We start from the raw sequence: 13,854 nt of genomic DNA on the forward strand, positions 1-13,854 counted from the left end.
CTCCGCCCTCCGGGAGTTGCTAAAATAGATAATCCTCCCCGGAGCCAGCGGTGGCATTGGTGGCGGCAAGGCCCTTCCTCCACAGCAGCCGGGCCTGGGGAGTACAGCGCCGGATGTTCTGGCCTCTGCAGCAAACCTTCATCAGGCCCCACCCTCAAGTCCTCTTCCCGCCAAAGTGCTCACCTGGCCCACCCCACCTTTTGCTGAAATCTACCAATCCCCTCCTCCCCTCTGCCCTGGGCTGGCTGTTTGATACCTGAAGGCCTTTGCACCTGCAAGGCCCTCCCCCTAGAATGCCCTTCCACTCTAGTGGGGCTCCACGCATCCTCTCTGCCTGGGAATGTTTGCTCCCTTCAGGGCACCCCACCTGCTGGATCTCAACACATTTCATACTAGGTTGAGATTATCTACCTGACCCCAGGAATAAGGAGTTCTGAGACAAGGACAAGAGTCCACTGTCCTGTGTCCCCAGCAGACAACACCGCACTGGGCATGTGATTGGGGCCACCAGAGTAGAACGAGGAGACCCAGGCCCCTCCTCTTAACTCTTAACACCTACAACTATAACACATAACATGGGGATACCGGAAGAAGCTGCTCAAACTGCTGGTTGGGTGGAGTTTTGGGGACTATGTGTGAGTACTCAGAAAACTCATCCAGCATCTCTTCTTGTCGTACACATGGCTAGCCTCCTCTCTCATCCCACATCCTGACCCCTGAGTTTGGCAGGGCAGTGTTGCCCTAGGGGAGACTGAGGCAGATGGGTAATGACTTGCTCATGGTCACAGAGCACATACATTGCAGAGGTGGCTCTAGAACCCCGTTCCTGCCCTCTCTCTACCAAGGCAGGTGTTCATGCTTTCTCCATCCTTTCCCCAAACCATGAAAGCCCCTCTGATGAATCAGGCTACAGACCACACTCATAGGAAAGGCAAGACACCCGTTCGGGAATCATGGCTGCCACAGAAATCAGACTTCGTGTGTGAACCAGCAGTGAGGGCCTCCCTTGAGAAAGCTGGAGGGTTCCCCCACATGCAGAACTCCTGCCAATCCCCATCACTTCACAGCAATCCTATCTCTGGAATCCTTTGGCCCAGCATTCACCAGCACACAGGATTAGGATGGATGGAACACAGGGCAGTTCTGGATACACAGATCCAACCAGTAATAAAAATGAATTACACAGTGAGAAAGTGATACCCTTCTCAGCAATCTCCCGTCCCTTCAGATTCCATGCAGGAGCCTCCTTTCGGCTCTACCGCGCTACCTCCCTGAAACTTGCAGACAAATAATTTTAAACAAAGAGAGAGCAGGCCCCAGGCTCAGAGCCCCCACAGCACATGGATTCCAGCCCAAAGCATCAGGAGGCACTACTGGCAGAAGGTGAGGCTCAGGGAGGCTCTGTTGGGGCAACTCAGCTAGGCTGGAGGTCCTGGGCTCCTTTACACAGACTCTGCTGAGGGATTCTGTCTTCATCCTAAAGGTATGGGTGGTAGAGGCCTCTCAGGGCTAGCCGAGGAAGCAGGAAGTGGGCACTTGAATGGCATCACCCAGCTCCTTCTCGAGACCTGAGGACAGCATGAGGGCTACCCCACTGCCATGGCCCCTGTCCCATCCCCACCATAAGCCTCTCCTCTGCAGATGGGAGATGTAAGCCTCTAGAGGAGCAGCAAAGCTGTAGTTTAGCTGTGCAAACAGAGAGGAAGGGAAGGGAGCAGAGTACACATGCCTTTAGGGATGGGCAGATCTGAGTTCAAATCCCCTCAGTGTGCCTTAGTTTCCTCATCTGACAGATGGGGCTAACAGTTCCTGCCTCCAGTATGGCAGGGCTACACGAGATCACAAGCATAGAGCACTTAGCGGAGCCTGGCACACAGTAGGTGACAGATACATAATATGTAACCGTTATTAACATTGTGGTTATTCTGCCTGGAGCTCAACCCCTTGTGTGTGAATGGGGATGGGAGGCCCAGCGAGGTGAAGGCAGGAAAGTCAGGAGGAATCTGATGCGTTCTGTGAACTATCACATCAAATCCTCAGAGTGCATGAGGGTGGTCCTAGGAACATAGCGATTTTACAAGCAAGGAAATTGAAGCTCAGAGAGGTATGGTACTCCACCAGAGTCACACAGCATGCAAGCGGCAAGACAGGTCTCAGGTTCCAGCCACCAGACTAGGCTGCTGCCACATCTAGGCCCAGGAAGCACCCATTATAAAACCAGTACTGTGGGCCAGGCTGTGGGCCAAGCCCCCCACGCTGGCTTAGCCCAGGGAGCGGAGGCTGCATTGCCTGGGGTTGTGCACACTGTTAAGTGGCAGAGCAGGGTCGGGAGCTCTGGCCATGGATGAGGCTGCTTCTTACCTCCATCAGTGCCTTTGGTAGGAAGAGAAATGGCCCAGGTGGTCTGCAGTGCCAGCTGAAATTGACGTGTGGAAAGCACAGCAATAAATAAGTAATAAATAAATAAGGAGGCCGAGGCTCCCAGGGTGTGGGAGAGGCAGAGTTCTGACCTGGTAGGGTTTCCTGTCACCAGTTAACCCTGAAGGGTGCCCTGTAAGTGTCCCATGCCTTACAGGTGAGGACACCCCCAGGACCACATCCAGACCTGCATAGAGAGGTGAGTCTGCCAGCGAGGCCCAGCTCTGGGTCTCTGTCCCCTACACACCCACCCCAGGAACCCCACAGGCCTCAGGGCCCACTGCAGGAGTACGCATTTATGTGCAAAACTGACTACAGAGCCCAGCCTGAAAACTCCCTGACTATGTGGCCTTAGGCCACTTCCCTTCCCTGGGTCCCCTTAGCTCTTCAGCTGCAAGAGGGAGATGATAACCTCGCCCTGCCTGCCACCTACAGCTGTCCTGGGTCAAATGAAGAAGGGGAGCTCTGAGGGCAGGGTGGATCTGTCCATTATGCCTGGCACTGACTTGGAGGGGACAAAATACTTGTTAGGTGCAATCTCAGGAGTGTTTAACGGTGTGGGCTGTGGAGCCAGCCTGCCTGGGTTCAAATCCCAGCTCTACCACCTTCTAGCTGTGCAACAAGACTGTGTCACTTACCTGCCTGAGCCTCAGTTTCCTCACCTGTAAAGTAGAGATGATAATAGGATATGCCTTCCTGTATGCTGTGAGAATGAAAGGGGATCAAATGAACATGAAGCTCCTTACACACACTCATTAAAAACACAGAGCATTATTCTTAAGTTTGGTGTTGCAGAGTTTCCAAGTGAAGCTGGAATTCAGGTAGACCTCGGGGAGTCAAGTGGACCAAAGGCCAATTCCTTGGTTGAAGTGGAATTCGGGTAGACCCTGGTAGGTCTGGTAAATTAGTAGTGCAGGTGAGCCAAGATGTGTGCTGAGAAAGAATTTATCTTTAAAAAAAAAAAAAAGGAGCCAAGAGAGATGTTGTGATCCAGGAGTTTCTGATGGTGGCATCCCAGCATTATGTTGGGCCCAAGAGAAGACAACTGTGGGAGGGAGTGGTCGGTGTATTTCCCCATCTTGTCCCAAGCTCAGGGCATCATGTGTCACCTCTGTCTTGAGGGTGCAGGATCCACAAGAAGTCACTAGGGCTCAACCTGTTCAGAGCTAATTTGGGAGGTGGCTCCGTCGACCCCAAAAGATCCAGGTCCCACTGAGGAGCTGCCTGGCTGCAGTAGGTGCAACACAAGAAGCAGAACTGAGGAAGACATGGTCCCTGTCCTCTAAAAACTCCTGGCAGAGACAGACGCTGCTTCTCCCTGAGCCTCAGTTTCCCCACCTGAACGCTGAGGTCAAGAATCCGCACCTCACAGTGCTGCAGGAAAAGAAATAATGATTCCACATAACTCCCAGTCCCATCCCTGTGTCAGTAGAGGCTGGGGAGAACTTGAGGCCAGTTATGATTTGATGATTTATGCTAGGTATCTGAGGATTGGCTTGGTGGCTCAGGCCGGTAATTCCAGCCCTTTGGGAGCCCAAGGTGGGACAATCACTTCAGGCCAGGAGTTCAAGACCAGCCTGGGTAACATAGCGAGACTCTGTCTCTATAAAAAAAATTTTTTTAATTAGCCTGGCATGGTGGTGAATGCCTACAGTCCCAGCCACTCATGAGGCTGAGGCAGGAGGATCACTTGAGCCCAGGAGTTTGAGGCTGCAGTGAGCTATGATAGTAGCACTGCATTCCAGCCTGAGTGACAGAGGGAGATCCTGTCTAAAAAAACTCAGCAACAACCAAACAAAAACAGAAAGCATCTGTATGTATACAGTATACAGTCAATACGCTTCTCTCCCCATGTGCAGTCCAGCTTCTCCAGACTGCTATCCCCTTTTCTTCCAGCAATGTCACCCCCATTTCCCTTGGGGAGCTGCTCCTTCCCTGCACCCAGGGGACGAGTTTTGTCCTTCAGCTCCAGGAGGGCCTTGACCCAAAGCAGACCAGGTAGCCTATCCCAACCACCAGCCAAGGCAAGCAGCTCAGGGATGAACACCTGACCCAAGGCAACCCAATGAGATGCTGTTTTGGGACTTTGGATGAAGCCACTAGGAAAGGGAATCTCCTGGAGATGTGGAGAAGCCATGTCAGTCTGAGGCTGCTGGCGGCCACTGTGGCACCAAAAAAGAAGGAGAGAAAGACAAATCCAATCCTGATGATGATGGCATCTCAGCACCTGGAACCCACCATGCCTGAAGCTGGGTATCCCTTTTGAACTTAAGCCAATACATTCCCTTCTTTGCTTAAGCCAGTTTGGGTTTGATTTTTGGTAACTTGGGCCCAAAAGAATTCTGACTAATCCAGTGTCTTCCTCATCTCAGAGTCCCAGATTCCAGCACACAGCAGGGGCACAGCAAGGGCTCAGTGAATGAGAAATGGAACACAGAATAATATGCTCTCCAAACTCTGCCCTCAGCAGAGGACCCCTGGGCCCTCAACTTTAGTCAAAGGAGGCCACAGCTGGATATGAATTCCTTTGGGTGCAGGGGCCCCAGCTGAGCAGTTTGACTGGAAGATGAGGACAACAGCAGAGGGAGGCTTGGGGTCCTAGGTTCCAGCCATTTGAAGCTTGCTCATTACCTGAGCCACACCTACCAGGCTCCCCTGTGCTCCCCAGATTTTTGTAGGCTCCTTCTGCAGACAGCAGCCCCAGGGAATTGTGAGGGAACAGAAGCCCCCTTAGAGGAGATGAACCCACGGATGCTTCAGGCTGAGTCATCAAGGAAATAGCAAGGGCAGATCAGCCCAGCTGGGAGCCAAGAGGTCTGCGTTCAGGCCCCAGCCAGTGTGCACTACCGTGTGGCCTCGAGCAAGTCTCTGCTGTTCTCTGGCCTCCATGGGCTGTACTCCATGGTCTCCCCTAAGTTCATCCTCCCTATAGCATTCTCACTTTATCGATCCCAAGGCCCAAAGAGATTCCCCCTTTTGCCTAAGGTCACACAGCCACTAAGGTGGCCAAGCCAGGATTCAAACACAGGACTATCTGGCTCTCCTCAAAACTGAGGCAGCACAGAGCCCGGGAGATACGTTAAAGAAGGGAAAAGATCACAGAGGGATCCAGGCCAGCCTCCACCAACGCTGCTTTTTCCATTCCTGCCTCAGCTTCACAAAACCCTAGAGGCCTGGGGTTGCTGCCACCCCCACCTGCTTCCCGAAACAAATTAGCATCTCATCAGAGATGCCTTTAATCTTCTGGGCCTTTTCTTCCCCACGGGCCAAGCAGTGACATTTCTTCTGCCCAGCTCTACTGATCTAAATAAGGCCAAGGCCACTGAGGCTGGCTCTGTGGGTGGAAGAGAGGGGGCTGGGGGAAGACCCTCTTCACCGCTTATCCAGGCTGGGGGAGGGAGAGGATGCGGGCAGATGCAGGTCATCCATCCATCTCTCCATCCATTTGCTCATTCAGCAGATCTTTATTCAGCACCATCTGTGTGCCAAGCGTGCAGGTACAGCCACCAAGGCTTCAAGGTGCTAATATTCTAGTGAGGAAGACAGGATAAATGATAGATGTAACAGACAAGTAAAGGATGCAACATGTTGTGAGGTGAAAGCTGCAAGAAATAAACAGAGCAAGTGAGGAGTACTGGAGTACAAAGATTGATGCTGCCAATTACAAAGGGGCTGTTATCCCCAGAACCCAGATTCTGGATTCTAAATTCCTTTGCCCAGCAAAAGGAACCCCAGGACTCCTGAAAGCAATGGATGATTCCAGGGCTGAGTCAGGGAAAATACAAGATGAGCCTCTCTTATAGTCTCAGAAAGTAAGGAAGTGTTCAAGGTCTGAGTGGGGAAAGTTGGGAGAACACAGAAGCCAGCTGGAGGGGTCTCCCACCGGCCAAATTTGGGACAACTTGAACATCAGAAAAGAATCATGACTACAAAACTGTAGAGATCCATGTGTTCCTATTGATTTTGAAAAGAAAAACAAAACAAACAAAACAAAAAATCTGGCTGGTTCCTTTGGGGGTGGTTAAGATATCACATCATCTTTCTGTGAACAGATACCTAAAGTTAAAGAATGCAGCACCTTTCCTGTGCTTCCTGTATACGCAGTGTTTTAGGAGGCCCTAATAAGGGAAAGGCATCCTTCAGAGAAGAACCACAGCAGATAAGTGCTAAAGAAATGACAGAATTGGAAAACCACCTTTTTGCAGTCCTAGTGAAATAAAGGATCCGGCATTGACTCTGTGACAGAGGGATGAGGCAGACGATCCTCGGACCCCCGGACAGGTCTCAGCATCACCCAGAGTGGAACTACGTGGCATCACGGGCCCCCGATGGGATGTGTAAGGAAGCCCACAGCATTCCCTGACATGGATTCTTTCCTGCAATATTGGACCTGAATCAAATCCAGCTTTAGCCTCAAATAATAGTTGGAAGAAAGTACAATAGGGCAGAAGAATGAATTAAATGGTACCATGAGAACATTCCACAGGAAAAATGGCCTGGGTTCTCCAACAAATAATGAGAGTGGGGAAAAAAAAAAAAAAAAAAAAGAGGGAAAACGAACTGTTACAGATTAAAAGAGACATAAGAGACTGATCAACCAAATGCGACAAGGGACCTTACTTGAATCCTGATTTGAATAAACCGATCATGAAAAGACATTTTGGAGACAACCAGGGAAAATGGCACAGAGACTGGGTACGAGATGATATGAAGAAATTATGGTTAATTCTGTTGGGTTGCTACTGTTGTAATTAGAGTTGAGAAAAAGTCTTTATCTGTGGATATACAAATGAAACAAACAAAAAAAAAGGTCTGATTTGCCCTTAAAATGCCTCAGGGGTATTCCTGTGTTATATGTGCTATTTGGAAGTAAATGAAAATTTAAAATATAAAATAAAAATTAAAAGAGGGAGTCATAAAAGGCCTCACTAAAAAGGTGACATTTAGAGAAAAGGTTAAAAGAGGGAGGGTGCTGTGGTGGGCGGGGGCTTGCGGGAGCGTGTGCTCCTGAGGGAGGAGGAGCAGCACGGGCCTGGAGGGTCCGAGGAAGGGCAGGCAATGCAGGGTCTCCTGAGGATCTGGCTTTTCCTCTGAGGATGTGGGAGCTTTGCCTGGGGCTTTAACACCATCCCTCTGGCTGCTGGAGGGAGAAGGCAGGGAGGAGGGGTGGAGGGGAAGGGCAAAGGCAGGCAGAGCAGGGAGGAACCCTGCACTGTGCAGGGGAGTGGTGATGGCCACTGGACCAAAGTGGGGGCAGAGGAGGGAGGAGAGGAGTGGACTCAGGCTTACTGTGCAGTTGAGCTGCCTTGGTGATGGCCACTGGACCGAAGTGGGGGCAGAGGAGAGAGGAGAGGAGTGGACTCAGGCTTACTGTGCAGTCGAGCTGCCTCCCTCTGCCAGAGCTCAGCATTTCCAGAGCAGCAGCCACTCCTCTGTCTGGCTTAGCAGTATGAGCTCTGGGGTCAAATATACTAGGCCTCAGTTTCCCCATCGATAATATAAAGGGTGATGACAAAGAACTCAGACAATCAATCGGATGCTCTATGGAGACAAAGCAAGTGAGAACGTCCTGCAAACTGATCAGGATTGGGCATGTGTCACCAAGAGGGAAGCCACCTTTACTGGGCACCTACTGTGCACCAAGCACAGAACTCAGGGCTCCGCAGTCGTTAAGCCTCACTTATCATAAGGTGATGTCACCTGGCTGCTAGAATTACAGGTGAGCTTAAAAGAACTAGTGCTGAATCAGAAATGTGGGGGGTGGCATCCAGGCAGCGGCCACTTTTTAAGCTTCCCCAGTGATTCCACTGAACACTGGGATGGAGAGTCACCGTCACCTTGCTGCCCTATAATGAAGATGGGAACACTGCCATTCAGAGAAAGAAAGCAGCTGCTTCTCTTCACATGGTGTCCAAGTGGCAGAGGAAGGATTTCCAACAAACCTCTCCACCCCTACCCATCTCCTGCCCTCCACCCTCACCAGACCCGCTCTGAGGCTCAGGAAGTAGAGGAAGCAGCCCCAAGGGAGGCTAAAACCCTGCCAGGGGAAGCAGCTCATCCATCTGATGGCTCCTAGACAATCCTGAGCCAAGAAAGAAAATGCCACCAAGCGTTTTCAGTATGGGCTAGGGCGGCTGGCCGACAGGTGCACCCACAGGGCCACCTGCCAAGAAACAGGTGGCATGCCTGTTAATATTCCTGGCACTGCCTTTAAAGAGCAATAATTAGGAGCAAAAGCCTGGGCAGGCACCATTAACAAGTACGCAGATTAAATCATGGGCCACGTGGGTGGAGGTGTCGGAAATGTTGCCACTACGGTCCTCGTGTGCCACGGGGCAGCAGCTCCACCGGGGCTCCTCCTCAAGCCAGGGCACGGCAGTGCCAGCCGCCTCCTCCACTCTGATCCCAGGCTGCCTCCCCACACCTGCCATGTCTCAGGGAGAGGACGGCCTGCTGAGGGGGTTCAGAGTCAGACAGCGCTGGATTCAAATTCCATGTTGCTTGGCCATTCCTAAAGTCAGTAAGTATAGCATCACCCAGGCACCTGGCAGTGTGACAGTTTCATGAAAATGACACAAGTCTGGGGCCTGCAAGGGCTCCGCGCATGGGACCTGTCTTAAAATTATGTACCAGGCATTTCTCTTGCAGAGCTTCAGTTTCCTCATCTGAAAAATGGGGAAAGGGGATAAAGATGAATCACATTAATGATCACTCTGTGGCAATGGCAGACACTGTTTCCAGCCCTGAATGCACATTAATCTTCTCCAACACCCCATCACATGGGGCCTGATTATGCTCACTTCATGAATGGGGCGATCAGGCAGGGGGCCAAGGTCACACAGCTTGGAGCAGAGTGGGAGTCTGAATCAGGCGCTGGCCAGGCCCACCCTGGGACCCACCCTGCTATTCCAAGCACAGATGCACCTCTTTCTCGCTCCATGCGAGCGGGTGGGTGCTGTGATTCAATACAGAAAACACGGCACACCGAGCACAAGGGGCACAGCACAGCCCATGGCCGCGCACCCGAGCTCCAGTGACCCTGGGTCTCTGTGCCAGGAGGTCTGCCCAGCATTTCTGGGGGTTGGGAGGGCTCTTCCGGGTCAGAAGTGGGAGGTGGGATCAGGTTCCCGCTCATCCCTGGGCACCAGCCAGTGAGACCCTCATCTGGGAAACAAGGCAAGAATTAAGGGAAAGGGGCAAAGGCTGGGTCTGCCCTTGGGGAGACAGTGTTGCATGAGGGTTTCTTGTCCCCTCTGACAGGTGGGTTAATTGAGAAGGTAAAAAACAAGCTCAAGGTCACAGAGTCCATTGAAAGTAGAGTCAGGGCTTGAACCCAAGTGCTGGGCTCCCAGTCGGGGCTGCTGTTTCCACTTAGCAGATGTGCCTTTTGGGCCAGTGGCTGGAGTGGAGCCGGACTCCCGCACTGACAGGGCTTCTCAGGCCCTCACACACACCGGAAAAGGCCTCCAGCATCCACATGGCAACAAGAACCAACCCACAGGGCTGGGCAGGACCCTGCCTCCTCTCTCCCTACCTCCCCACCAGATTCCACACCCCAAGTCCCGAAGGCCCGGAGAGGTAGGAGAGCAGGGTTGTGCCACAGGATGAGAAGGGGCTGTGTAAAATTTACCCACTCTGGGCCTTGGCATCCTCAGCATAAGTGGCCAGCAGCCCAGCACTGCCTTGGGAAAGTGGGTGTGACAGACCCTTGCAGGGAGCTCCGTCCCAGCATCACCCTTCCTGCGGGCAGTCTGCAGGTCTGTACCTCCCACCTGGCCCATAGAAAACTGGAAGCCCACACAGAGGGGCTCTGGAGTTTGTCCCAGCCACCTCGTCACCAGCACAGCCCCCATCCTGCCATGTGTCTCACCCCCAAAACTGCCAGGCTCAAGCACAGAGAAAGGAGGGTGCCCGAGGTGACACAGCTCACTCACAGCTTGCTGGTGCAAGGGCCATCGCTGGGTGCTGCTTCCTGTGGGTCACGGCATGGAGGCTTCTAGCCCCAGATGAAGAAAGGGAGGCACATCCCAGAGGTGCCCTGAGGCTCTCAGACAGCCCAGCCTTGCTGCAGGATGGCCAACATCTGTGTGATTTTTCTCCAGGTCAGGAGGGTCAATGATCTGGACAAAGTTCCATGACTCTGGCCATTCAAACGAGCCACTGTAATGTGGGAATCGGAGTCTAGCAGGAAACTAGATGACAGACTACGAGAGCCACAGGGCTCTTAGACAAGATCACAGAGCCACATGACCACAGGGGACTGGGTGACAGCCCACAAGGCCACAGAGCCCCCAGGGATGGGGACGCAGGGCCACACAACACAGGGGACTGGGTGACAGCCCACAAGGGCACACAAAATTGAAACCCTGGAGCCACAGAATGTTAGTTTCAGGAAGCCCCAGATGGTGGCTCAAGAACTGCAGGGCATTATGCTCATGGATCCATACCCACCACACTGGGGTCTGGCCACAGGCCATTAAACCGCAGCAGAGAATGCCAGAACTACAGACAGAAGCCACAGCGGCAAGTGGAGCCAAACCACCAGTTATCAGAGTCAGGGAGGGGACAGAGCAAGGCGATCAAGATCATTGGACCTCAGACCATTCAGTGTTCAAAGGGACAGTATAAGTCATCCGTGTTGCTTGCCAAGCAAGCCGTGACCCCCCAAAAGCTCCTTTTCATAGCCCCTGACCCCTCCAATCTTGCCCTTAGCCCAGAGAGCTCCAATCTTGCCCTTAACCCTGGAAAACTCCCCTTTCCATGGCTTCCAGTGAGAGATGCAGTCACATGGCCACTGTGTGACATGGGATGATTCTCTGCTTACTCTGGGCCTCAGTTTCCCCACTGTAAAATTAGAAGTTGGCCCTCTCTGAGGTCCTTTCTGATTATTGGAGGTGGGGTCCAATAATCAAAGGTAGGGTCAACCTCACCTCCAATAATCTGTGAAATGATCACATCACTTCTCTCCCTCTCTACAATCTTCTGTGGCTCCCAAAGGACTCACTTGAATGAATGAATGAATGAATGAATGAATGTCAACTGCCCAACCTTGAGGCATCTTTTTGCTCTTTGCCCTCAGTCCTGCCCCTTGAAGCCAGATGGAGCATTCAAGGATTCCCCTCGATTTCCCTTTCAGTTTAGGGCAGATTCTTATGCAACTCACTCAGCAGTGAGGGCAAGGCTAGGACTCAAACCCAGGACCCTTGATTCCAAACACCCTTCTAATCTGTTCCTGAGCACCGGAAAAAATACCTCCAAGGAAGAAGAGAGCAGGCCTCTAAAAGGAATCTCGGTTATAAGTCATTCCAAGCCCCCTGCCTCTGCAGCATGGGATCCCCCTCAGTGAGGCCCACCATCCCTCATGCCCTCCATGGGGACCCTGCATGACTCTGGGCTGCAGTGTCACGTGGCATCCCAGGAGACACGGCATCCCAGGAGTCATGGCATCCCAGGAGTCATGGCATCCCAGGAGACACGGCATCCCAGGAGTCATGGCATCCCAGGAGACACGGCATCCCAGGAGTCATGGCATCCCAGGAGACACGGCATCCCAGGAGTCATGGCATCCCAGGAGACACGGCATCCCAGGAGACATGGCATCCCAGGAGTCATGGCATCCCAGGAGACATGGCATCCCAGGAGTCATGGCATCCCAAGAGTCAGGAGAGACAGCACAAGATTCAGGATGATGCCACCACTCCAGGGATAAGGAAAACCAGGGGTGATGACAAGGTCACAACACACACTGGGGACTCTTCTAGTCCTCAAAGAAAGATTTTCTTAAGGCCCTGGCAGTGGGAGCATTGAGAGAAACAGTCATGATGACGACAGCAGTATAATCCAGTAGCATTTATTCCCAGGCCCAAAGCATTCAATTGTGCCCATCATTCATTCACTCGCTTGTGTGCTGGCAGCTCTCAGGCACCAGCAGTGAATAAGGCTCCCGCACTTACATTCTACACCGAGAGAGAGACAAAGACATGATCAATACGTAACACAATACAGGTTGAAATAAGTGCTTTGAAGAAAAATGAAGTGGCGTGAGATGGTTATGAGGTAGTGGGAGGTCTCTGTGATCAAGTCTTCACACAAATGAAGGGAATGGGGGACCCAGCCATGCCCAACCATGCAGATTGCTGAGCCAGGCAAAAACACAGCCCATGCAAAGGCCCTGGGGCAGGACCGTGCCTGGTGTGTCTGAGGCCCAGCAAGGAGGCCAAAGCTGGAGCTGAGTGATGGAGGAAGTAGCAGAAAGGATGTCAGGGGGGTCCCAGGGGCAGACCACCAAGGGCCAGGTTGGCTGCAGTGAGGACTCTGGTCTTCCGCAGAGGGAGGTGGGAGCCTTGGGAGGGTGTTGAAGAGAGGAAGGAGTGATCTGACCTAGGTTTTAACAGTATCCCTGTGGCTGCAGGAGAGGGACAGACTGAGGAGGGAGTGAGGGTGGTGTGGGAAGACCAGTGAAGAGGCTGCTGCAACCATACAACTAACAGGTGCCGGGATGCAGACCAGGGCCGTGAGAGGCAGCCAGTCACGGACATGTTTTAAAGAAAAGTAGTGACTCATTACAGACACACACAGCCCTGTGAGGCCAAGAGAAGTGTGTCCACTTCACAGAGGAGGAACCTGAGGCTCAGAGAGGTTAAGTCACCTGCCCAGTGTCACACAGCAAGGGAGTGTCAGAGCTGGGATTAAAACCCAGGCCATCTGGTTCTAAGGCCCATGCTCTCTCATTCTGTCATGAGTGTCTCCTTGGGACTCATACCTGACTAACGTAGCACAAGGTCTGGGGTCTGAGATTGGAAGTGGACCATCCCCACCACCATCGCTAGTGCCAGGATCAGCTACAAAGCAAAACAGGGAAGGGGTCCAGAAGTATGCCTGTGTGGGAGGGAGAGAGAGATGGGATGGGGCCCCTGCATAGCTTGGGACAGGTGAAAACGAGGGAGGAAGTAGCTAGGGATGTATTCCAGCTTTCTAGGCCTGGATGTGAAGCGTGAGGTCAGCACACCATGAGCACTCAGCAAACAACCCCCATGGGCAGGCCGTGTAGTCAGACAACCGAGACTCCAACCCCAGCTCTGCCCTTCACCAGCTGTGTGGCCTCCAGAGCATCACTTACCCTCTCCATGTCTCGGCTTCCTCACCTGCTCACTGGGGCTGTTGTGGGGGTAATGCAGGGAAAATGCTGGCCAGGCAGCTAGCAGAGTAATCAATCCAGCTGACAGGCAGCAGCTGGGCTATCAGGATTACAGGGAGGGGCTGCAGTGAGAGCCTTCCCCACTCTGCCCAGATGCCCCGCCTTGTGGGGCTTTGCCTCCCACCCACTTTCCATCTTCTGCAATGTACTCAGGGCCTCCTTCCTGTCCCTGATTCAGGAGTGACAGCCAAGACTGAGTTATGCCTGCTTGCCTGGAATTACGACTGCTGGGGAAGAAA

At 52.7% G+C, this 13,854-nt stretch overlaps 1 protein-coding gene across 1 annotated transcript in view; it reads right to left on the reverse strand.

The window, feature by feature from the left end:
- The window catches only part of LOC105477754 (glutamate receptor interacting protein 2), a 114,697-nt gene that overhangs the window by 66,706 nt on the left and 34,137 nt on the right, over positions 1-13,854 (reverse strand). The window lies entirely within an intron of this gene.

This window comes from Macaca nemestrina, chromosome 2 (genome assembly GCF_043159975.1).
Source record: "Macaca nemestrina isolate mMacNem1 chromosome 2, mMacNem.hap1, whole genome shotgun sequence".
NCBI classification, from domain to species: domain Eukaryota; kingdom Metazoa; phylum Chordata; class Mammalia; order Primates; family Cercopithecidae; genus Macaca; species Macaca nemestrina.